The following is a 25958-nucleotide window of genomic DNA, read 5'->3' on the forward strand; positions in this document are numbered from 1 at the left end:
GAGCAAGATTAAGAGAGCCTGATCTTATCCAGTCTCTTTGGTTTATAAAGATATAAAGAAGGAAAATAGCCCACAGAGAAGTGAAGTAGAATCGACAGGGACCCTGGAATCAGATCTGAGTTAGATCTAGCATGCTAGCTATATGGCTTGGGATGGGAGTGGGGGGGGGGGGGGGTTGTTGTTTTCTAACTTTAGGTTTTATTTATAAAATGAGATGATATTAAGTGTATCACATGGATACACCAGGAATTAAATAATATAACAAATGCATAACTGAGGGAACATTTTAGCATGGTGGATTCTGAAATCCTAGCTCATGTACCCTCTACCCTGCCTTCCTCTTTCTCCCACCCTGCTATGCCCTTGAGCCTGATTCCCAAGCCAAGCACCAGGTGTTTGGCTCCTCAGTGCTGTTCTTCCGGCCTCCTGAGCCATGCAACTGTGTCTTGGCTTTCTTATTAGTGACCAGGAACTCTGATGACCTTGATCAAAATTTCTAGGATGTCTAGCCTTTCAAAACATGCTGTAGCTGGGTGTTAGTGGCTCATGCCTGTCATCTTAGCTACTCAGGAGGTTGAGATCTGAGGATCATGGTTTAGTGCCAGCCAGTACAAAAGAGTTCATGAGACTCTTATCTCCACTTAACCAGTAAAGACCCAGAAGTACAGGCTGGGAAGGTGGCTCAGTGGTAGAGCGCTTGCCTTGCATGCATGAGGCCTGGGTTCGCTTCCTCAGCACCACATAAGCAAAAAAGAAAAAAAAAGCCGGAAGTGGCTCTGTGGCTCAAGTGGTAGAGCGCTAGCCTTGAGCTAAAGAGCTGAGGGACAGCGCCCAGGCCCAGAGTTCAGGCCCCACAACCAGATCCAAAAAAAAAAAAAAGACCCAGAAGTAGAGTTGTGGTTCAAGTGGTAGAGTGCCAGGCCTGAGAGAAAAAGCCAAGTGAGATCAAGCCCCAGTACTGGTACCAAAATGACAAAACAGCACTGAGCCTGTGTTTCCTGTGGACAGTCATCGCCTGGTCCAGCCTGTAGCATTGCCTTCTGGGAGTCCAGAATTGCGATGCTGGGGGAGGCCGAGTGTTGATGCTAAAGCAACCCTGAGACTTACTACCTAGGCCAGCTCAGGGCTCTCCAGAGCAGGAGGTGGAGCTATAAAAGGAGTCAGCCTAGCCAGGTGCCGGTGGCTCACGCCTGTCATCCTAGCTACTGAGGCGGCTGAGATCTGAGGATCATGGTTTAGAGCTAGCCCAGGGAAGGAAAGTCCATGAGAGTCTTATCTCCAATTAACCACTAGAAAACTGGAAGTGATGCTGTAGCTCAAGCAGTAGAGCCCTAGTCTTGAGCTGAAGAGCTGAGGGATAGTGCTCAAACACAGAGCTCAAGCCCCACAACCGACAAAAAAAAAAAAAAAAGAGCCAGCCTCTCCTAGCATGTGCAGCAGCTGTCTAGGACCCTTTCTTGTGCCTTCTTTGGACACAAATGACACTCACAAAGCCACATGGGATTTAATCATTCCCCCACTCCCAACAAAACCTGGCCCTCTCATAGGCCTGCATTGCCAGGTTCCCAATTTCAAGGCAGCTCTGGGTTTTGTTTGATCACTTCTCTTCTACAATATGATCCTAAAAGTGCTGGCACAATAACTCACACATTTTCTATTTCATTGCCTTAACGACATGTAATTAACAAATTCTAAATCTCTGGTTCCTGGAAGAATATACCCTGTTCACCGTTCCCAGTGCCAGCATGCCAGCACCTCCTTTCAGATGTCAAGAAGGGAACTTATGTCCAGCCACCTGTGATGTGGCCCAGAGCTCTGAAGTCATGGAGGGTCAGCTACGCACAGAGTACAGAGAGCAGAGGTTTTTGACAACTGAACCTAAAGCTGCCTTCCTCCCTCTGCCTCTCCCTGACCTGGCCCTGAAGGCTCACAAACGAAGGAGTCCAGATTTCCCCCGCTGCATGGTTCCAGCTCCTGTTCGAAGGTTCAAAACGTTTCCTCAAGTCATGAAAAGTCCCCTGCCTCCTAGGCCTTATCCAGCAGCCTCGGGGTGTGTGTGTGTGTGTGTGTGTGTGTGTGTGTGTGTGTGTGTGTGTGTGTGTGTGTGTGTGTGTGTGTGTGTGTGTGTGTGTGTGTGTGTGTGTGTGTGTGTGTGTGTGTGTGTGTGTGTGTGTGTGTGTGTGTGTGTGTGTGTGTGTGTCTTGGTTTTGATTTGAATAGAAATGGAACCAAATAGAACTGGAACATCTAATTTCCAAAATGTAAGACAGGAAAAGAAAAATGTAACAAATTAAATCTGATCAGCTCAACATAATGGAGAAAAACAAATAGGGAGAAAGGAAAAAAAAAAACAAGAAGGGAAAGTAGAAAATGAGCAGTAAATTGGGCCCCAGTAATCCTAGCTACTCAGGAGGCTGAGATCTGAGGATTGTGGTTCAAAGCCAGCCTGGGCAGGAAAGTCTGTGAGACTCTTAACTCTTATCTCCAGTGAAAGCTACTAAAGAAAAAGAAAAGGCCAGAAGTAGAGCTGTGGCTCAAGTGGTAGAGGGTTGGAAAAAGCTAAGGGAGAGCATGAAGTCCTGAGTTCAAGGCCCAGAACATTCTCTCTCTCCCTCTCCCTCTCCCTCTCCCTCTCCTTCTCCCTCTCCCTCTCCCTCTCCCTCTCCCTCTCTCTCTCTCCCATACACACATAGACACACACACCTCCAAGAAAAGAAGCAATAACAAAGCAAGAGCAGATCACATTTCAGCTGTCATGATAAACATGACCACACTAATATCCCCCTTAGAAAGTAGAAGATTGAGTCCAAAAGAAAAAAAAGGAAACATCAACAAAAAATTGAAAAGCAAATACACTAGCCAATATGAGCAGAAAGACTAAGCAACAACAGCAAATGAAGTTGGATCCAAGCTTGTAATGACTAGGGAGGAGAATGCGATCGCATGGCTCCATAGTATGGAGAGCAACCCGCTTCAGAACGGGAACATGGCTTCAAAAACACACCAGGAACAGTGATACTCTATCACGCGCTTGCTCACTCACTCTCTCTGCCTTCCCCTCCCTCCTCTCTGTCTCTGTGTCTGTCTCTATCTGTCTCTCTCCATGTTGTTTTGTGTTTTACTTTGTTTCCTATATGCTAGGCAAGCATTCTACCACCAAGCTACACTCTCATCCCTCTATTCCACTACTCCCTCAAAGCATGCACCTTTCTTCAAAAAAAAAAAAAAAAAGAGGGGTCGGGGGGATCATAGCCTGGCACCTATGACTTATGCCTGTAATACTAGCTATTCAGGGGACTGAGATCTGAGGATCACGGCTTGAAGCCAACCTGGAAAGGAAAGTCTGTGAGGCTCTATCTCCAAGGAGCCATTGAAAAGCCAGAAGTAGAGCTGTGGCTCAAATGGTAGAGCATCAGCCTTGGGGGAAAAAGCTAAGGAACATACCCAGGCTCTGAGTTCAAGCCCCCGTACCTATGTACAAACACACACACACACACACACACACACACACACACGAGGCATGATCACTGACAGTATTGCAAAAGGAAAAGAGACAGCAACTAATATCCAAGATGATATCCAGGGAGTATGTGTATATGTGTGTAAGAGAGAAGATCTATTCACATAGTAATCAAATGCATACTTCATATACAAACTGCTAGTTTAGGTAGACAGATTTTTTTTCAAAATCACATTGGCTCTTCCATGAAAAAGCACTGAAGAGATGTTTCTGAAACTGTAAACACATCTAGTGTGGAAGAAGCTGAGGGAGGGAGGGAGGCAGCCTTCTGCATGCCGAGGAGAGGGGAGAGAACCTGTGATCCATTTGGCTGACCTCAGCCCATTGAGTTCCCAGCCATGACTAGGGAGTGCACAGAAGTTGTCTAGCTTGCAAAGCCAAACTACCCAGAGGCCCAGGAAATGGTGGGAGCAGACAGTTCTCTGTATGTAAGGGCCAAAGAGGAGCAGTGAGCAAGAGCACCAGCTGAAAGTTAAAAAAAATCAACAACAACAGTGAGGTGCTGGGAATATGGCTTAGTGGTATAGTTCTGGCCTAGGATGCATGATGTGCTGGGTTCAATTCCTTAGTACCACATAAATAGAAAAATCCAGAAATGGCTCTGTGGCTCAAGTGGTAAAGTGCTTGAGTCTTGAGCAAAAGAAGCTCAGGAGCAATGCTCTGAGTTCAAGCCCCAGGACTGGCAAAAAACACACACAAAAAAAAGCAGTGAGAACTAGGCACCAGTGGCTCAGTCTGTAATCCGAGTTACTCTGGAGGCTGAGACCTAAGGATCAAGATTTAAACCAGCCTGGGCAGGAAAATCTGTGAGATTCATCAACAAGTAACCACCAAAAATCCAGAAATGAGCTATGGCTCAAGTGGGAGACTGTCATCCTTGAGCAAAAAAGCTCAAGGACAGTGCCCAGGCCCTGAGTTCAAGCCCCAGGACTGGTGCACACACACACACACACACACACACACACACACACACACACACACACACACACACACACACAACTCTCTTAAAACATCCTCAGAGGGAGACTGTAAATGCAGAGCAGAGCAAAAAAAAACACTCCCTAGAAGTCAGAAATGAGATTTCAGAAATGAAAAACCTAAAAGAAGAGTTGGACCCAAATCTTGACCCTCCAAGGAAGAAGAAAGAAAAAAAATGGAAAGGAAAACAAGAGAACTAGCTCAATATCTGCATAGAGGAATTCTAGAAAGGGAGATGAGAGAAAGGGAAAGAGCCCTTGGAGAAAGGTTGCAACTAAACTTACAGGGTGCAAGCATAAACAGAGTGACAACTGGCATCACTGAAATTACTGGGGAGGTTCAGGAAGCCAGGTGCGGGCGGGAGGAGGGAGGAGGCCCAGGAAGCAAGCTCACCTATGCTGGGGGCTCCAGCAGTGTCCAAAGCTTTAAATCAAGAATCAGTAACATGAGCATGCTACTGGGAAGTAACTATCCACCCCCCCCAAAAAAAAGCTCATCTAAGATAAACTGAAAGTAGTGGCAGACTCAGTGGTGGTGGGGAGAAGAAATTGCTGTCTCTTGTTACCTTTGTAGAGAACTATATTGATTCCTTCAATTAGGTGTGGGCATATCTTTAACTTAAGATACAAAGGAAATAAAAATAATTTGTAGGGCACAGTGACTCATGCCTGTAATCCTGGCTACTCTGGAGGCTGTGATCTGAGGTTATTTGAAACCAGCCAAGACAAGTCCAGGAGACTCTTATCTCTAATTAACTAACAAATGGTAGAAGCGGAGGGGAGGTGTGACTCAAGGAGTAGAGTGCCAGCCTTGAGCAAAAATATGCTAAGCAAGAACGTGAGGCCCTGGGTTCAAGCCCCAGTTACTGGCACAAAATAGAAGGAAGGAGCAGAGGAAGGAAGGAACGGAGGAAGGGAAGGAGGGAGGGAGAGGGGGAAAAGGAAAGAAGGGAGGAGAGGAAAAAAGAGAAGAATTCAAGTTGGGATTTTGAGGATATAAACAAAACTACTCAAAGCCATGGGGCAGATGAAGAGAAGGTGGACATGGAGAGCAACCATGAGAACAAGCAACCTGAGCTTTATCTATATTATCTTAATTTGTCACAGTGACCCTGGATGCCTTGAGGTACATATTTTAAAATGTTTTTGAAATCTAAACAAGAAAGGAGAAAAAAAAGGAGAGAAACGCAACATAGCCACAGTCTTAGAACTTTCTTCTACTTGGTAACTGTCTAGACAGGGCCAGTGAGGGCTACTGAGTCCTGTAGTGGCCACTGAACAACAGGCCTTCCTGGTTCGTAAGAGTTTTTGGTGGTTTTTTAAGCAGGAAAATCCAGGAGACTCTTTTTTTTTGGAGGGGGGAGGGTCGGTTGACTTTTTTGGGTTGACTTGAACTCTGGACCTGGGCGCTGTCCCTCAGCTCTTCAGCTCAAGGCTAGAGCTCTACCACTTGAGCCACAGTGCCACTTCCGGCTTTTTGCTTATGTGGTGCTGAGGAATCGAACCCAGGGCCTCAGGCATGCAGGGCAAACGCTCTACCACTGAGCCACCTTCCCAGCCCTGGGAGACTCTTATCTCTAATTAACCAGCAGAAAGACAGAAATAGAGCTGTGGCTCTATTTGAATGAAAAAAAAAAAAAAAAGGATAGCACCCAGGCCCTGAGTTCAAGTCATTGTGCCAGCTTAAACTACATTGTTGGTGGGAGGGTAAACTTGTTCAACCACTTTGGAAAGCAGTATGGAGGTTCCTCAAAAGACTCCACATAGAGCTCCCCTATGACCCAGCAATCCCACTATTGGGCATTTACCCAAATGACCACAAACAAGGCCATACTAAAGCTATGAGCACAACTGTATTTATTGCAGCAGTATTCACCATAACTACAAAGTGGAACCAACCCAAATTCCCCTCAGTTGATGAATGGATCAAGAAAATGTGGTATATATATATACACACACACACACACACACACACACACACAATGGAATTCTATGCCTCTCAGAAAGAATGACATTGCCCCATTTGTTAGGAAATGGAAAGGCTTGGAAAAAATTATATTAAGTGAAGTAAGCCAGGCCCAAAGAAACATAGATCCCATGGTTTCCCTTATTTGCAATAACTAGTATATGTCTGAGTCAAGCAGAAAAGGTCAGATAAGTTGATGTTAGGAGAATGAACCCCAAGATAAGTATTCAAGTGTTTTTTTTCTTTCATGCAATTGTTTCTAACATATTTATAAGATGATTTCTATGTTGCTTTGTATGTCTCTCCACCACGGTATAACCCCCTCCTTTCACTGTATTTGAGGTTGGTATAATTTGTGGAGGGGAAGGGCAAAAACAAATCATTTAACTAGGGATACAGGTGGACCTATTGCAACAATGAGATGTACAAGATGTTATGTCAAAAACGAAGTGGTGGAGGGGGGGAGGATCAGGTGGGGAAAGTGGGGGGGAGTATGGGAAGGGATGGGAAGGGAAAACAAAGAGGAGGCAACAAAGCTTGATAAGAAATGTACTCATTATCTTGCCCATGTAATTCTAACTCCTCTGTATGGTATTCTCACAATTTAAAAAACAAAAGAAAAAAAAGAAATTAAAAAAAAGAAAAAGCATCAGGGTAAGAGGAAGCCTGTGGGCAGTGCTGGTCTGGCAGTCCACACTAGGGAGGTGCCTGGACTCCCTGTATTTACAGGGTGTGAGTTTCTATGGGCAGGAATACAAATTACAGTTGGGGACCAGAAGCTGTAATTTTGCCATTTGTGGAGAGACTGGAGTGTCAATCTCAGTATCTCAGTAGCTAGCTAGGTCTTTTTTTTTTTTTTTTTTCCGGTCGGTTGTGGGGCTTGAACTCTAGGCTTGGGCGCTGTCCCTCAGCTCTTCAGCTCCAGGCAAGCACTCTTCCACTTGAGCCACAGCACCACTTCCGGTTTTCTGGTGGTTTATTGGAAATAAGAGTCTCACAGACTTTCCTACCCAGGCTGGCTTTGAACTGAGATCCTCAAATCTCAGCCTCCTGAGTAGCTAGGATTGTAGGATGAGCCAGCAGCACTGGGTACTAGTTAAGTCTTTATCCTATCAACAACCAACTGAGCTGGAAGGGGAATTCATCCTGTAACAGTACAGGCAAGGATGGGAGTAGGGAGGGAAGAGGCTCAAAAACCCTTTAGATGGGGCTGCTGTTCTAACATCAGGAGAAGCTGAGATTCTCATTCCTCCAAGTACAGGGTTTTGGATCCTTGGAAGTGAGGTGAAAGAAGGATACAGAGATTTTATTGGTGTGTGTGTGTGTGTGTGTGTGTGCGTGTGCGTGTGTGTGTGTGTGTGTGTGTGTGTGTGTGTGTACTTGAACTCAGGGCTTGGGCACTGACTGACCCTTAGGTTCTTTTCCTCATGACTGATGAACTACCACTTAAGCCACAGCTCCACTTCTGGCTTTATTTGTTGTTATTTATTTATTATTATTTTTATTATTTATTTATTTGGGAGGGGTGGTTAATTGGAGATAAGAGTCTCACAGACTATCCTGCCCAGACTGGTTTCAAACCATGATCCTCAGATTTCAGCCTCCAAAGTAGCTAGGATCACAGGTGTGAGCCACCACCACCCTACCTCAGCTAGTGATGGGGTTTGTAAGTGGAACCTACCATGGTATATAGCTGCATGTTCTAGCAGAGACCATTTAAAAGCCACTTAAAGAGCATGCTGTGTTTTTATTGTTGTTTGGGGTTTTTTTTCCCTTCCTCTTCTTTTTTTTCCAGGCGACTAGTGACAGGAGGCTCAGCAATAAGAAGCACTTGATTGATTAAAAGTCTGATTTAATTTAGAGTAAAAGCTAAGGATTGGAAGGAGGAAGACAAGATGGATGGGAAAACAGATGGGCTCCTGAGAGTGAACATTAATACTGGACAATCAGAAATCAGATCTTTAAGGGAAACAAAAACAAGGTCCCAGGGGAAGAAGAAGAGGTCATGGAATCCAATGCAGGTCACAGGAAATGTTCCAGCAGGCAGCCAGGGCCCTTCCCCTCCCCATGGGCTATTACTTACTAAATGTACACATCCAAAACAAAATCCACACCCATAATCCTATCTACTCAGGAGGCTGAGATCTGACTAACAAGGTTCAAAGCCAGCCTGAGCAGAAAAATATGTGAGACTCTTATCTCCAATTAACCACCAAAAAGCCAGAAGTGGGGTTGTGTGGCTCAGATGGTAGAGTACCAGCCTTGAGTGAAAAAGTTCAGGGACAGTGCCTAAGCTCTGAGCTCAAGGCTCAGTACTGACAGCCTCCCCACCTCCCACTCCCCAAAGAAATCATCGATTTTATAATATGCCTGAGAATTGTCCAGGCGTGTATGGACTTCTTCCTCTGGTAGAATGTAAGCTTATTACCGTCAGAATGCTGTCTTATTTATACCTGTGTCTCAGTGTCCACAGAGTACCTGCACATAGGAGTAGCTCAATAAATACATCTAAATAAACATTCACAATTGAGCCTCACAGCAACCCTACAAAGGGCAGATGAATTCCTGTTGAACAGGTGGGGAAAAATGAGGCCCAGAAAAAGAGGATAGGAGCTCAGAGACTAATCTAAAGACATGAACAGAGCACTGTGTTCAAGTCTCATTTCTACAGAAACCAGCTTCTAGTGGCAGATTTGGGCAGATCACTGAAGCTGCTGTGGCTCCTACTTTTATAATGTCTGGGAGCTTTAGCTGTAGGAAGCATTGGACAAATGAAAGTTGGTGTGGCGGTGGTATTGTCAGTGCCGTCCAGACAGTTAAAGAAAAGATTTGTGTAATCTTCACAAGGTTGCTGAAATAAAAAGCCTCCAAGAAGCCTGAGAAGGCTTCCAACATGAAATACAAGAAGCAGGTACAAAGTCAAGCACTGGGAGCATATGCCTACATTCCTAGCTACTCAGGAGGCTGAGATCCAGAGGATCAAGGTTTGAAGCCAACCTGAGCAGAAAGGTCCACGAGACTCCATCTTCAAAATAACCAACAAAAAGTCTGGAGGTGTGGCTCATGTGGTAGAACACCAACTGAGCAAGTATGAGGCCTTGAGTTCAAAGCCTTATATCTGCAAAAAAAAAAGTCAAAATGAGTCAAGTATAACAGCCTATAGCCCCAGAACTGACTGACACAGGAAAATTAAAAATTCAGGCCAGCCTGAGCCACCATGCTGGTTTATGTTTTGTGCAGTCTAGAACCTGGTTCACTCTGGGCCTGGTCCAGGTCTGTGGAGACACTGCTGCTGGCAGGGCAAGGAGTGCACACAGAACTTGAAGCCTTGAGCCCTGGCAGCTGGGGGCTTCAAGCATCTCATTTGTCTCAGTGAATTTGTTTATTGCTCCTGAAAAGCCCAAAGAGCCTGTTTCTCTTCCTCCTTCCTCCTCACCATCTGCATCTCTCCGTCTACACCACAGATGAGCAAGCCAGGAATTACCTCCCCAGTACCACCACAGACCTAGAATAGCAAATTCCAGTCCATCTGGCTCAGCTCAGTAGGAGCAAAGGAAAGCCTGCCTCAGGGCTCCTCAGTGGCTGCTGTGATAATGCCCTTGCAGCAAGTTAGCCTTCACAGAGGGTTAACTGGGGGCTGATAGTCACATTCCATTGGCATTACATAAAATGACAACACTAGTAGCTCTTTCTAAAATGCCTTTGGGGACAATTTCAGAGGCTGCTTTTGTGAAAAATTAGTCATTGAAATATGGTAAGAAGAGAAAGAAAAGCTGTAGTTATTAAGGCCCTAATATGAATATTTGTATCTATTTAAAAACGAGGATGTCCCATATTTTTTGCAGCCTTATGAGAACTATAACTCTCATCTGCTAGCAGATCAAAATGTGAATTCTGAGCTCAGAGCTGGTGCTTATGCCTGTAATCCTAGCTACCCAGAGGACTGAGAGCTGAGGATCGTGGTTCAAAGCCAGCCCGGGCAGGAAAGTCCATGAGACTCTTATCTCCAATAAACCACCAGAAAACCGGAAGTGGTGCTGCGGCTCCAATGGTAGAGTGCTTGCCTTGAGCTGAAGAGCTGAGGGACAGCACCCAGGCCCAGACACCAAAAAAGCCAGAAGTGAAGCCAGAAGTGGAAATGTGGCTTAAGTCGTAGAGCACAAGTTTTGAATGAAGTGGCGTGGCTAGGCTGTCAGTTCAAGCCCCAGTACTAGCAAAAAAACCAAACAAATGAAATGTGAATTCAACCCAGAGAAATAGTTTAAAAAATAGAAATGAATTTAGTAAGTTTCTTCCACATGTGTAATGTCAGGGAAAAAAAATAGGAGATTGAAGTGATTATCCAAAAATGTGTTCCAAAGCTCACCTTGAACTGCTCTCTGCTGCCTTCAGTGGCAGAATTAGTGGTATATGGGAACAAGTATGACTAATGACTCATTACATAGCAATGTTCTTTTCTGCATTGTGAGGAGGGGTAATGAGGTTTGAACTCAGGGCCTCATGCTTTCTTTAGCTTTTTCCCTCAATGCTGGAGCTCTGCCACTTGAACCACACCTCCACTTCCTGTGAGTTTTATTTTTGCTGGTTAATTGGAGGTAAAAGTCTGGAAAACTTTCCTGTCTGGGCTGGTTTCAAACTTTGATCCTCGATGTCAGCCTCCTGCGTGACTAGGATTACAGGCATGAGTTACCAGCTATATGGCAATATTTTGACACTGTCCCAGTGGATGGAAATCAAATTCCTAAGTGGCCTGATGTAAAAATGGAACTTTACCTTCTAAAAGTGACATCCTCCTCTCCTGTGTTCTGGTCATCCACGTCTGTGTGATGAGCTGCTGTGGGGGCCCACTGACCCAGGGGAGCTCACCAACCAGCTTAGAAGCCTCCCGTCTTTCCACTGAGAATAGATCCGTCCTTTGAACACAGTTAATTTCCAGTAATAGCTGGAAGATTGATTAGCAGATTCGAAGTTTAATCAATTACTAGGCAGGGGAAAAAAATTAATGAATTGAATGACATTCACTCAGCAGGGGGAATGTTTTGTTCATGATGTAGAGGAACGGTTTTTTCTTTTCCTTCCAGTTGGGGCATTCTCATTAGCTATGGTTCACCACGTGATAGGAGAGGAGAGCTGTGTGGCTTCTATGGGCGCTGCCTCTCCCCACACCACCAAGAATGATGGGAGTTTCTTGAATGACCTGCAGCCTTGGCTGAAAATGGAGGAGAGGGTATGCTTTCCCCAGCAAAATGCCCAGGTTTCCTAGGCAACTGGTGGCTCAGCAGATGGACCTGCCACAGACAAGCAGGGAGAGCCAGTGTAAAACAGCCTACCATGTTTGTTGGTGGTGGTGGTGGTGGTGGTGGTGGTGGTGGTGCTGTGTGTGTGTGTGTGTGTGTGTGTGTGTGTGTGTGTGTGTGTGTTTGTAAGTGCCACTGCTGGGGCTGCACTCAAGGCCTGGCTGCAAAAATTAGCCTTTTGCTCCAGGTTGGTGCTCTACCACTTGAGCCATACCTCCACTTCCATCATTTTGCTCCTTCATTGGAGATAAGAGTTCTCATGAACTTTGCTGCCCGGGGTGATTTTAAACTTTGAGATCTCAGCCTCCCGAGTCTCTAGGATTGCAGGCGTGAGTCCTCAGTGCCTGGCTAATCGTGCTACAGTTTGGGGTAAGGGGAACCGGTTGGGTGAGCAGGTTAACGCAACATTAATATTTATTTTCCTAAAACAACAGCGAATTCGTTAAAAAAATAAACTGCCAAATGTCCTCCAGTCTCTCCCTACTAAGCATAGCAGAAGTTTACCTCTCCCTGGAGCAACATCCGCTGTGGGCCAGGGCTTGGGCTGCCTCTGGCCTCCCAGCTTGACTCCGGAAGTCGGAGAAAGAAACTGAAGTCACGGCCAGACCTGGTGGGAATGCAGTCCTCCCATCCAGCCCCACTAGCCAGAGAGTCATCATGTGGCCCATCTTCAGGAGCCTCAGAAACACAGCAGCATTCCACCGCAGCCCTACCCCCAAGACGGGTCCACATGGGTAACTGCCCTCAGGTCTGTTATAAACAGCATGTACTTTGCCTGACTTCTTCCTCAGCAAGATAAACATTGGAGGATTCAAGAAATCCTCAGTTGAGCACCAGTGGCTCACACCTGTAGACTTAGCTACTCAGGAGGCCAAGATCTGAGGATGGAGGTTCAAAGGCAGTCCAGGTAGACAAATCTGAGAGACTGTAATCTCCCATTAAGCATCAAAAAGCTATCACTGGAGCTGTGGCTCAAGTGGTAGAGCACCAGCCTTGAGAAAAAAAGGCTTAAGGGAGAATGTGAGGAGTTGAGTTTAAGCCCAAGTGCCAGCACACAAAACCTCCACAAAATCTCTCAGGACATTGGAGGCCACGGTGACAGCATCACCATGGGACCAGAAGCTCAAGCCCAGTCACAAAGAGAGGAGCTGAGCCAGGTGCTAGTGGCTCACGTCTGTAATCCCAGCTACCCAGGGGACTGAGATCTTAGAATCATGGTTCAAAGCCAGCCTTGGCAGCAAAGTCCATGAGATGCTTATATCAATTAACCACCAAAAATCCAGAAGTAGAGCAGTAGCTCAAGTGGTAGAACACTAGCCTTGAGCACAAAAGCTCAGGGACAGCGCCCAGGCCCTGAGTTCAAGCTCCAGGACTGATACTGGTACAGAAAGGAAAGAAAGAAAAGAAAGAAAGAAAGAAAGAAAAGAAAGAAAGAAAGAAAGAAAGAAAGAAAGAAAGAAAGAAAGAAAGAAAGAAAGAAAGAAAGAAAGAGAGAAAGAGAGAAAGAGAGAGAGGGAGGAAGGGAGGGAGGGAGGGAGGAAGGGAGGAAGGGAGGAAGAAGGAAGGAAGGAAGGAAGGAAGGAAGGAAGGAAGGAAGGAAGGAAGGAAAGAAGGAAGGGAGGGAGGGAGGGAGGGTGGGGGAAGAGAGGGTGGGGGAGAGGGGAGGAGGGAGGAAGAGAGGGTGGGGGAAGAGGGGAGGAGGGAGGAAGAGCTGGTCGGGAGATTGTCTCTACTGCATGGGGCAGGCATAGCTTACAAAAATTCATTTGTTTCCAACCTTTACCTAGTCTGCCTTTTGGAAGGCCGGGGCTTCTGGTTGCAGGCTTGTGTGATAAGGAGCTGAGGAGGATCCTCCCTTCTGGCAGAGACCTTCCCGATTTGTATTATTTATGTAAAATTCCGAGACATTCAGTTCCTGGTCCAGTGACAACTGGCTGGAGCTTTGTAAGATGGATCTGAGCCCTCCATCAGACTCAGAGCAGATAAGGAAATGGAGCAATTGCTTTTTAAAGTGAACCTGCAGTTTTCTAAGATGCTGCCTTTGGAGGATCTTATCTTAAGGCAATATGTTTCAGAAGTTCTTTCTTTAGACAGTTTGCTCCTTTTACCTTATCTGGTGAAATATGAAGGCTTCCTAGAGAACTGCCTCCTGTCGGGTAGGAGACAGAGCTGAATTCAGATGTCAACGTCCTCAAGACAACTGCAAACTGGCTGAGCATGTTTATAATCCTAGCTATTCAGGAGGCTGAGATCTGAGGATCATGGTTTGAAGCCAGAACAATCTGCCCACCCATTTGTCTGTCTGTCTGTCTGTCTCTCTCTCTCTCTCTCCCTTAAATTTTATGTTTTCCTGGGCTTGAACTTAGTGCCTGGGTGTTATTAGCCTTTTTACTCAAAAGGCACTCTACCACTTGAGCCACATCCCCACTTACAACTTTTTGGTGATTCATTAGAGACGTTCCTGTCTGAGCTGGATTCAAATCTTGATCCTCAGATCGTCTGGGTAGCTAGTTATGAGCCACCAATGCCTGGCTACACCTGAGATTCTTATCTCCAATTAAGCAGAAAAAAGCTAGCAGTGGAGCCATGGTTCAAGTGGTGGAGCACTAGCCTTGAGTGAAAAATCCAAGTGAGAACATGAGACTCTGAGCTCAAGTCCCAGGACTGGAACACACGCACACACACGCACGCACACACACACGCACACACGCACACACACACACACACACACACACACACAGAGCAATGGGGTCTGGATTGAAAGCTCATTGGCTTGAGGCTGACCTATGAAGGGTCCATGTTGGTCAAACATCGTCTCGATTTCAAATGCAGCCCTTGCTCGTTGTTTTTGCAGTTTGAGTAGGTTCTGGTTTTAACCAGACATGTAACTAGACTCATGCACAGTTCAATTCTTCATTGCTGTTGCTGTTGCTAATCTTGCTCCTGCCCCTTGGTCAGGATTGAGACTTCTGGACTGTCTGGGGCCCTGGGAGATGTCCCCTAACCCATCCTTGTTTGCAAAACAGACATGTTGAGCAGAGCCACCCTGCAGGGCAGCGCCTGCATGGACCCTGGTCAGAGGTCTTGGGGAATAATTGCCAATGGGTGTGAGTTGGAGGAAGCCCACCACACTGAATGCTTGTGGGGAAGGAGGGGGAGAAACCCAGCCAGCTTGGGAGTGATGGACGGACATTCCAAGCACAGGGGAGCTGAGCAGGCTGGCGGGCCCTGAAGCTTGGTAGGGCTCTGCCAGTGGGAGGTGGAGGGGAGACATGCCAGCAGCCCATAGCTCAGGCTCAGCTCCACTCCACAATTATCTGCCTCTATTTTTTTTTTTTTTTGCTGTTATCTCTCATGGTATTTAAATGTTCTTATCTGGATGCACATATTACAGGGTAGCACATAAAAGTTTCCTTACTACTCCCCAAGTGTAAGGTTTCTATGTCATTTTTTTCATTACTATTTATAATATTATTCTGTATAAAGTTACTATTCTATCAAGTGTGTGTGAGAATGAGTTCCTGAATGTTTTTGGTTTTTTTTTTCAATAATAGACATCAGTATGATGGGTTTTTGTTTTGTTTTCTCTCTCTCTCTCTCTCTCTCTCTCTCTCTCTCTCTCTCTCGTGCCAGTCCTGAGGCTTGAACTTGGGGCCTGGATGCTGTCCTGGGGCTTTTTGCTCAAAGTTGATACTCTTCCATGGCTCCACTTTTGTTGTTGTTGTTATTATTGTTAATTGGAGATCAGAATCTCACAGACTTTCCTGCCTGGGCTGGCTTCAAAAGGCAATCCTTCGTTCTCTCTCAGCCTCCTATATAGCTAGAATTACAAGGGTGAACTACCAGTGCTCAGCGGGACATCAATTTGAAAATCTTTATCCTAATTCACTTTGACCTGCCAACCCAAAACAACCATAGACTAGGTAATTTATAAGCAACAGAACTGTCTTATTCATGGCTGGAGACTGTAAAGCTAAAGCTGGAATGGCCAACAGATTCAGTGTCCAGCCTTCTTTTTCTTTCTGCTTTCTAGATGGCCTTTAGGGCTGTGCCCCTACATAACAGAGGAACTCCCCATCCCTTTATAAAGCCTTGACCCTCTTCTGGAGGGCTTCCTCGGGGCTCAGTTGCTTCCCCAAAGCTCTCATGTTTTAACACTGCCACGTAGGGCACTAAAGTTCCAACAAAAGAATTCTGGGGGATTGAGCATTCAGACTTCAACACATGTGTATTGAGCTATTCATTTAGCTTGTTTTATTTTATTTTTGTTGGTTGTGGGGCTTGAACTCTGGGCTTGGATACTGTCCCTGCGCTCAAGGTGAGCGCTCTACCACTTGAGCCACAGCACCACTTCCAGTTTTCTAGTGGTTTATTGGAGATAAGAGTCTCACAGACTTTTCTGCCTGGGCTGGCTTTAAACCGTAATCCTCATATCTCAGCCTCCTGAGTAGCTCAGATTATAGGGGTGAGCCACCGGTGCCTGGTGAGCTATTCATTTCTTATTATCATCTATCTTTCTATTAGGTAGGTTGTCTTTTATCTTTTTTTCTTTCTTTTCTTTTCTTTTTTTTTCTTTCTTTCTTTCTTTTTTTTTTTTGCTGGTCCTGGAGCTTGAATTTAGGGCCTGGGTACTGCTCCTAAGTTCTTTTGTACTCAAGGGTAGCACTCTACCACTTGGACCACAGCACCACTTCTGGCTTTTTCTGAGTAGCTTATTGGTGATAAGAGTCTCACCGACTTTTCTGCCCTGGCTGACTTTGAACCACAGTCCTCAGATCTCAGCCTCCTGAGTAGCTAGGATTACAGATGTGAGCCACCAGCACCCAGCCTGCTTGTAAGGTTTTATCACAATGTCTTGGTCTGAGGGCTAGGGTGGAACTCTACACTACAGGACTTGCCCAGAACTTGAAGCCCTGAGTTTAAGCCACAGCACCACAAAAGAAAGGGTACCAGTGGCTCACACCTATAATCCTAGCTACTCAGGAGGTTGAGATCTGAGGATTGTGGTTCAAAGCCAGTCCAGGCAGGAAAATTCATGAGACTCTTACTCCAGTTAACCATCAGAAAACTAGAAGAAGAACTGTGACTTAAAATGGTAGAGCAATAAAAAAAAATAAAAAATAAATAAAATGGTAGAGCATAAAATCTCAGGGACAGATCAGGCCTGATAGATGGGGGAGGGGGAGGGGGTGGAAGGAGAAGGAGAGAAAGAAAAGGAAGGAAAGACAAGAAAGAGCAAGCATCTGTAAAAGATTTAAAAAAAGAAAGAAGGAGGGAAAGAGGGAAAGAGTGGAGGGGAGGGAGGGAGGAAGGGAGAGAAGGAAAGATCAATGCCAATATTCTTATTCCCATTTTAATGGATGACAAACAGAAGCATAAAAAAAAATTAATGGGGGAAAATAAGCCAAGTACCCAGATTTACATGGACCCACTGATGCAGCAAATGCCTGAGCTGTACCCCGTTCCCCAGCAAGGCATCCCACCACGCCTGCTAATAAGTAGCTTTCCTATTCCCTGGCTACGTCCTCACTTATTACCCAGTAACTCCAGGTTCCCAACAAGACAGTAACTGTTAATTCAGTTACAAGGATTACCAGCTGCGTCTCTGGTTTCTTGCTGTAATTTCTCAAGAGCAAGCATCTGCGGGGAAAGAGACATCCTGTCTGTTGTTGCTCAAATGAGAAAAGGGCAAATTTGCACGTGTTCTCACCACCCAAGATGTCAGCGGCCCTGTGGGGGGCTCCCCCTCCCCCTTTCCTCCAAGGATTTGTCTGAGAGAGCCTTGGCTTGGCTGTAGGTAAATGCATAGTCTTGGGTGCCTCCGATTCCTTAGCTATACAACAGGAACACTAATAGTCCATTGTGAGCATTAAATGAACTAGTACTTGCCCAGCAAGGAAGTGCAAGCAGACATGGGGATGGGGCCGGAGGCAATCTGACAAAACAGATGATGCCATCCAGGCAAGGACAGGTGCTAGCTACTGGTCCTTTACCTGATGTGGAGCCTGGGTAACGCTGATAGATCTTGTAGACAACACTAACACAGTTCCTATTACATGCCAGGCTACCCTCTAAGAATCTAATACTTAACTCATCTGATGCTCACTACGCCTCACAAAATTCTCAGATTAAGAGGTTTATTTGAGTAGTGGAGCTATGGCTTGAGTGGTAGAGCATTAACCTTGAGCAAAAAAAGCTCAGGGACCAGGAACAGCACACACACACACACACACACACACACACACACACACAAATTGTCACTAGCAGGGTGCCAGTTGCTCATGCCTGTAATCCTAGCTACTCAGGAGGCTGAGATCTAAGGACTACAGTTCAAAGCCAGCCCAGGCAGGAAAGTCTATGAGACTCTTATCTTCAATTAATCACCCAAAAAGCCAGAAGTAAAGTTATGACACAAGTAGTATAGCATTAAGAGCTCAGGGACAGCACATAGGTCCTGAGTTCAAGTCCCAGGACCAGCATAAGAAGAAAAGAGAGAGTGAGACTTATCTGTCATTGAGACAGAATTTGAACCCAGGCTGTTGCCTGCATAGGGTGGAGTTTTATAAAAGGGTTTCCATGAGTTGCATGACACTAAGTCCAAACAAGTTGAAGGAGGTTCACCGAAGAGACCAAAGTCACGGAAGCCTGGGGGTGGGGAACACGAGTCAGCAAGTTTACACTGGTCCCTTGGTGTGGGGTACTCAGCAGGAACATGGTGTGTGGGCCCTCCCAGGACCTCAGTGTTACTGTCCCATAGCCAACCTTAGTGGCTTAATAATTGTGATGCATTTATTCTATGGATAAGGATACTGAACATTTCAATGCATATATTGACCATTTGTACATTTCCTTTTGAGAAGAACTGTGCTCAATTCATTTACCTCTTTTTTTTTCTTTTGTGCCTATCCTGGGGCTTAAACTCAGGGCCTATGGCTGGGAATGTGGTTTAGTGATAGAGTGCTTGCCTAGCATACATGAAGCCCTGGGTTCGATTCCTCAGTACCACATAAACAGAAAAAGCTGGAAGTGGTGCTGTGGCTCAAGGGATAGAGTGCTAGCCTTTTTTTTTGGGGGGGGGGGGGGGCTGGTCGTGGGCCTGAACTCTGGGCCTGGGAGCTGTCCCTCAGCAATTCAACTCAAGGTGAGCACTCTACCACTTGAGCCACAGGGCCACTTCCAGCTTTTTCTGCTTATGTGGTGCTGAGGAATTGAACCCAGGGTCTCCTGCCTACAAGGCAAGCACTCTACCACTGAGCCATCTTCCCATCCAGAGTGCTAGCCTTGAGCAGAAGTTCACAGAGAGTGCCCAGGTTCTGAGTTCAAGCCCCAGGATTGGCAAAAATAAACAAACAAACAAGAAACATTTTAGGGCCTAGGTGCTGTCTCTGAGCTTTGTTGCTCAAGTCAAGTGCTCTACCAGTTGAGCCACAGCACTACTTCTGGCTTTTGGTGGTTGAATGGAGTAAGAGTCTCACAGACTTTCCTGCCTGGGCTGGCTTTGAACCTTGATGCTCAGATCTCAGCCTCCTGAGTAGCTAGGATTATAGGTTTGAGCTACCAATGCCTGGCTCATTTGTCCATTTTTAAATTCTGTGTTTTGTTCTTATGACATTTAATTTTTGGAGCTGTTCCTACATGCTGGATATTACTTCTTTCTTCGGTGAGTCTTACACATCTTCCCTGTCCCAGTGTCTTCCTATCTGGATATCAGGTTTCAGCATTAGCCCATAGGGCAGAGTGTCGAGTGTGTAGTACACACATAAATGACACTCGTGTTCCAAGATCCCATATCCACACCCAACCAACTGCAGATTATACTTGCAATCCTAGCCACTCAGGATCCTATATCCACACCCAATCAACTAAAGATCACACCTGCAATCCTAGCCACTCAGTAGGCTGAGATCTGAGCACCACAGTTCAAAGCCAGCCCAGGCAGGAAAGCCCCGAGGACTCTAATCTCTAAAGAATGGCCAAAATGCCAGAAGTAGAGCTGTGGCTCAAGTGGTAGAGCACCAGCCTTGAGCTAAAAAAGCTAAAGGAGACTACCAAGCCCTAAGTTCAAGACCTAGTACCAAGACAAAGAAGAGGAGGAGGGAGGGAGGGAAGAGGAAGAAGAGGGGGGAGGAAGAAGTGAATCCTGTAGTTGGGGGTGTAGCTTGGTGGCAGGCTTAAGACCTTGGCTTCCACCCCAGCATTAATACATACATACTTATTAATACATACATGAATAAAACCAAGATGGGACTCCTCTCCTGTCAGGAGTGGGGCCTGCACATCAGTGGGGCTGTCCCAAAGTCACCTCAGGAGCCTCACCCAGGATGCCAGCCTTCCTCTGCCTGACACTGCACAGCTGGTCCATAAGACCACACATAGGCACCCTGGCATGGGAGGTAAGGGTGCTGAGAACCTTCCTCTCTGCCTCAGACTTGCCTTTCCTTGCTTTATGCTGAGTCTTGTTGGCCCAACCTGTGACAGAGCCCCTAACCCTTGCATGCTGGTGGTAGTGTCCCCCCCCCCCACCTGAGACCCCTGGGGGAGGGGAGACGCTCCGTGCCAGGTCCCCTGCTGTGGAGGGGATCACCCAGTTGCTCTGCCAGGGCCTGGGCAACTGGCACCTTCCTCATAGTCCCTTGCCCTCCTCTCTCCAGGGACTAACAGCAAGAGCCCTACCCAGCCATCTCATGTCTCCTGTTTGCATTTGTCTCCATTTTAGGGATTTATTTCTCTACAAGGGACCCAGGTGACTGAGTTTCTTCCTGACCCAGAGGACCCAGGAAAGCACCTCTTTGAGATCAGCCCAGGTAGGCCAAAGCATCACTTAGTTCTACTAAAGGAGCATGTGGCCCAGGTGGAGATAGCATCTTACCTTCCCCGCCCCCCCCCCCCCCCCACCACACATCTACTTCTGTTTCCTTGCAGGGCATTGGCCCTGACCTGTAAGCACAACTGGGAAATGTGGGCCAAATCAAGGCAGATTTGGGGCCAGGTGCCAGGAGGGCTGGGGAGCACACACCTGTAATCCTAGCTATTCAAGAGGCTGAGATATGAGAATCGTGGTTTGAAGCCAGCTCGGGCTGGAAAGTCCATGAGACTCTTATATCTGATTAATCACCAAAAGCCAGAGCTGTGGTTCCTGTGGTAAAGTGCTAGCCTTGATCACAGAAGTTCAGGGCCAGCCCCAGGACTGGCACCAAACCAAAGAAAACTTTAGGGAAGAGATTAGAAAATTTAATCAGTTATCTGGATGATTAGCTCTTGGGTTTGAGGAAATGTAGATTTTTTTTTTTAGATTTATGGGTGCATGTAAATGAACCAGTTAACAGAAATATTGGAAATAAGTTTGAATGAAATCTTAATACAGACTCAGAGGCTAAAATAAGGCTTACTGTGAATCTAAAAACACAACTAGAGCGTAGTGCTGGCGACTCACACCTGTAATCCTTGCTCCTTAGGCAGCTGAGAGCTGAGGATTGTGATTTGAAGCCAGCCTGGCAGGAAGGTCCATGAGACTCTTATCTCCAAGTAACCACCAGAAAACCAGAAGTGGAGCTGTGGCTCAAAGTGGTAGAGCACTAGCCTTGAGCAAAAGAGCTCAGGGATAATGCCCAGACCCTGAGTTCAAGCCCCAGGACTGACAATAAAATAAAATAAACCAAAATTAGAGACAGGTACCAGTGGCTTGTACCTATACTACTCCTAGCTGCTTAAGAGGCTGAGATCTGAGAGTAGAGGTTCAAAGCTAGCCTAGGCAGGAAAGTTTGTGAAACTCTTATCTCTGTTAACTAGCATAAAGCCAGAAGTTGAGGCATGGCTCAAGAGGTAGAGACAGAGCCCAGGCCCTGAGTTTAAGCCCCAGTACACATGGACTGAGCAGGAGCTCAGTGGCAAAGCACTTGCCTAGCAAGTGCAACTTCCTGGGTTCAATCCCCAGTACCAAAAGACGAAAAGACAAAAACAAAAGCCCCAAGTACATGCATGCATGCACACGTGTGCAAGCACACACACACATGCACACATCACAATCATGATGTGACAGAAAGAAGGAAAAGAATTTAGCTCTAATACTGCTATCCTGTGAGCAGTTACAAGACAAGTATTTTTAAGTTCCAAGTTTTGCCATGATGCTATTACTGAATTAAGCCAGGGTCTGGCTCTGAGGCCAGCTGATCACACCAGAGCCAGGTTGTGGTGGAGACCAGCAGGGCTTCCACCAGAAGCAGAGCCTGAGGCATAGATCTAAGCAATGGTCCCCTAAAACCTGGAGAAGAAAAGGCATGTGGCTAGGTGCTAGTGCCTCATGCCTGTAATCTTTAGCTATTCAGGGGGCTGATGTCTGAGGATCCTTGTTCAAAGCCAGCCTGGACATGCAGCTCAAGTGGTAGAGGGCTAGCCTGGAGTGAAAAAGAGCTCAGGGATATTACCCAGCCCTGCAGTCAAGCCCTAATACTTGTGTGTGCATGTGTGCACACGTTCACATGGGCATGCATGCATGCGTGCACACACACACACACACACACACACACACACACACACAACGATACACAACCCCAGGAAGAGGAAGACTAACAGAAGAGCCCAGTGTCCAGGCCAGAGCCCAGGGAGTCCATGATGGGACAGGAAGGAGGGCAGAAGGACTCAGTGACTTAACTGACACAGCAAGCTTCGCCCAGCAGTCAGGTGACCATTCCTACTCCCCATTCAGTGCCCCTCCCAAGAGGAAGAAAACCTGACAACTCCTAGAAATGTGGTGGAACTCCAAATATAATCATACACCAAGTCATCTACATAAATGTCATAGCTTTATTTGGTTCTCCAACCCTTTAAAAGGTGACCATCGATCCAGAAAATGAAACAAAATATGCCAAGCCTGCCATCTAGTGGAGACACCTGATAGTGTAGGCCCTCTGGCTCACCTCCTACCCTTCCAGCCCGGCTACACCCAATTCCAGAGCATCTGATAATATGCTGTGCTTATTATCAAGCACATCTGGCCACTGAGCAAGGCTCAGAAAAGGAGACTCCTCTTCTTTTCCTAGGGCTTCAGCCCCCGGCTCCACCCACACACATCACTCTGTGTTGCACCAAGAGTTTGAGCAATGGAGGTAAGACTCTCGGAAGCCATAGGCACTCACAGGTACCCCAGTTATAAAGTGCAGGGCAGCCTCTGGCTCAGACAGTTGTTTATATGGCTCATTCCAAGGTTCCAAGACAGGGAAAAGCACATTGAAACCTGATAGCAAATGGAGTTTTGCTAGGCAGTGGATCCCAGGCACACATCTAGCCCCCAGCATCCATTTCTTATGAAAAACAGACTCCAAGGCCTCTCTCTGACCACAGCCCAGATGCTGATGGAGAAGAGGATGAGGAGGGGTTACAGACTTGCCAGGACCCTCAGGGGTAAAGATGCTTCCATGCAGGGGGCATGAAGGGAGTCCACTGGGACTTAAGACTAGAACTCACACGAGATGACCAGGAGCAGGGATGTCTGTCTTTCCCCCTGGTCCCCTGCCTGCCCCAGTGCCTGGGTGAAGTTTAGGGAAAAGACTGAGAAGCAAGATCCACTACCACTCTGGGCTCCAAAAAAGAGTTTTGAAGCAGATTCAAGTAAACAAAGCCAAAAATTGAAAACCTAAGTGAAGCTGAGTGCACTGGCATGTTTCTGTAATCCCAGCACTTAGGAGGCAGAAGTAGGAGGATCTTGAGTTTGAGGCCATCCCAGGTGACACAGTGAATCCTAGTCCAAAGGAGGAGGAGGAGGAGGAGGAGGAGGAGGATAGGAGGAAGGGGAGGAACAGGAGTAAATAGGACTTGACAAATGGAGTAATAAACTGTGGAGTCCACAGTGAGCTACTTTCAGTGAGCTGTACTCAAAAGGAAGCTAAGGGTATATGGGAGAGAGTTGTTTTGAAAATAAAACCAGTTGGGTGCCCATTTCTCATGCCTGTAATCCTAGCTACTCAGGAAGCTAAGATCTGAGGATTGTAGTTTGAAATCCACCCGGGCAAGGAAAGTCAATGAGACTCTTATCTCCAATTGACCACCAGAAAACTGGAAGTGGAGCTGTGGTTCAAAGTGGTAGAGCTCTAGCCTTGAGTGAAAAGGCTCAGGAACAGCCCCCAGGCCCTGAGTTCAAGCCCCAGATCTGATTGGGGGGGGGGGAGAAGGAGGGGGAGAAGGAGTGTTAATAGTGTCGACTGGCTGGCTCATGCTTTTCTCTTTCCTGATGTTTTCCTTCTCAAAGTTAGAAACCCAGGACCCCTGGGTCCTTTGCCTAAGAGGAAGTTTCCCAGAAGGCCTACAGTTCCACAGAGAGAATCTACAACAAATGGGGAGAGGGGGCTCATGGGAAATGGGTGGCTATTGGGGCTGCTCAGGGATCTAGAAGCCAGGAGCAAAGCTGGGGACCATGTCCTGTGGTAGGAAGGGGTTGAATTCTGCAGTGTGGCCCTCAGGCGCCCAGCCTGTAGCCACCTGTCCTTCCTCAGCCTGCAGTCTGGAGCAGACAGGAAGGCTGCTGCCTGCTGTCTCTGAGGCCTGACCTTGAATGACAGCCAGCACCCGCCGCTTGCTCTCACTGGAAGCAGATAGTGCAGGGCAGACCTGCCCAGAGAAAGCATCCTGATCAAATTAGCCATTGCCTTAGGAGGGAGGCTGATAGGGAACTATCTTGGCACTTGGTACCAGACAGCCTGCGTCTCAGCCTGACCCCAGGCTCCTCAGTTTGCTCGCAGAGCGCCAGACGATGGGTAATGACTAGAACGAGCGTAGCTGAGAAGTCTTTAGCAACTCCCATTGCCAAGAACGGGAGAGGCAGCACCTTCAAAAGTGGCTGCTTGCATTTCCCACCTTGTAGTCTGGCCTTCTCCTGCCCCCTCCCCACTTTTTTTTTTAATGTGTAGATATTGGGACTTGAACTCAGGCTCCATCCTTTAGTTTTGTTCACTCAAAGCTCATACTCAGTTGAGCCACAGCTCTACGTCCAGCTTTTTGGTGGCTCACTGGAGATAAGAGTCTCACAGAGTTTCCTGTCCAGGCTGGTTTTGAACCATGATTCTCAGATCTCAGCCTCTTGATTACAGGCATAAGCCACCAGTTCCTCGCATTCTTCTTCCATATTTTGATGGGTAGTAGGAAGACCACGTCTCACTCTGTAGCTCAGGCTGGCCTGGGATTCAAGGTCCTCCTGCCTCTACCCTCCTTCTGCCTTACATTGACTTTTCTCAGCCTAACATTGAACTGGGGGTGCCCTGAACAGGAGACACTGAAGAAGAGCCTGTAGCTGATTCCATTAGCCAAAGTCAAGCTCTAGGGTAGCACTCAATAAAAATGGAATGCAAAGCAGGGTGCCAGTAGCTCATACCGATAGTTCTAGCTACTCAGTCTGACATCTGAGGACTGTGGTTAGAAGCCAGCCTGGAAGCCAGGTGCCTACAATCCCAGCCACTCAGGAGGCTGAGATCTGAGGATCACAGCTTAGAAGCCAGCCTGGGCAGGAAAGTCTGTGAGACTCTTACCTCCAATTAGTCACCAAAAAAAGCTGGAAGTAGAGCTGTGGCTCAAGTGGTAAAGCATCAGCCTCAGGTGAAAAAGCTATGGAATAGAACCTAGGCCCTGAGTTCAAGCCCTATTACGGGCACACAAAATAAACTCATCATTCTTTTGAAATCCTCTATTCCATAGTATTGTGGTCCTCTGTATCTTATCTTAGGATAATACCCAGCCTGTGTTAAGTCTTCAGTAAAGTTTAGCAATTATTACAGCAAAGCATCTGAGGATTGAGAAATATCCAACTTGATTTCAAAGTGTTTATGAGTGACCTTTCAAATAGTATGTCTAGTGTATTTTTCTGCAGCCACCATTCCTCACATGTTTGGAGATAAAATGCCTCTCTGTTTAAAGCAGTAGGTCTACTTTATCTCTTAAAAAGCCTACTACAGTGGTACTTCTGAATTTCATGGAGTTTTGGACCCTTTGTGGCATATATGCTTTGTGTCACCTGGACATTGTTTCTTAGAAGAGCTCATCTGGCCAGGCACCAGTGGCTCACACCTGTCATCCTAGCTACTCAGGAGGCTGAGATCTGGGGATCACAGTTCAAAGCCAGCTGGGGCAAGAAAAGTCCATGAGACTCTTATATCCAATTAGACACCGAAAAGCCAGAAGGGGAGCTATAGCTCAAGTGGTAGTGCATCAGC

At 46.7% G+C, this 25958-nt stretch overlaps 1 protein-coding gene across 1 annotated transcript in view; it reads left to right on the forward strand.

Moving 5' to 3' along the window:
• The first annotated feature begins 384 nt into the window (after nucleotides 1–384).
• Nucleotides 385–25958, forward strand: part of LOC122116490 (rho GTPase-activating protein 22-like) — a 100478-nt gene continuing 74904 nt past the window's right edge. Inside the window, exons 1-2 of the mRNA XM_042690148.1 lie at nucleotides 385–392; nucleotides 20477–20564. The gene's annotated coding sequence lies outside the window, so the exon portion shown is untranslated. The remainder of the gene's footprint in view (nucleotides 393–20476; nucleotides 20565–25958) is intronic.

Source organism: Dipodomys spectabilis, unplaced genomic scaffold, assembly GCF_019054845.1.
Source record: "Dipodomys spectabilis isolate Male_0828 unplaced genomic scaffold, ASM1905484v1 ptg000136l, whole genome shotgun sequence".
Lineage (NCBI taxonomy): Eukaryota > Metazoa > Chordata > Mammalia > Rodentia > Heteromyidae > Dipodomys > Dipodomys spectabilis.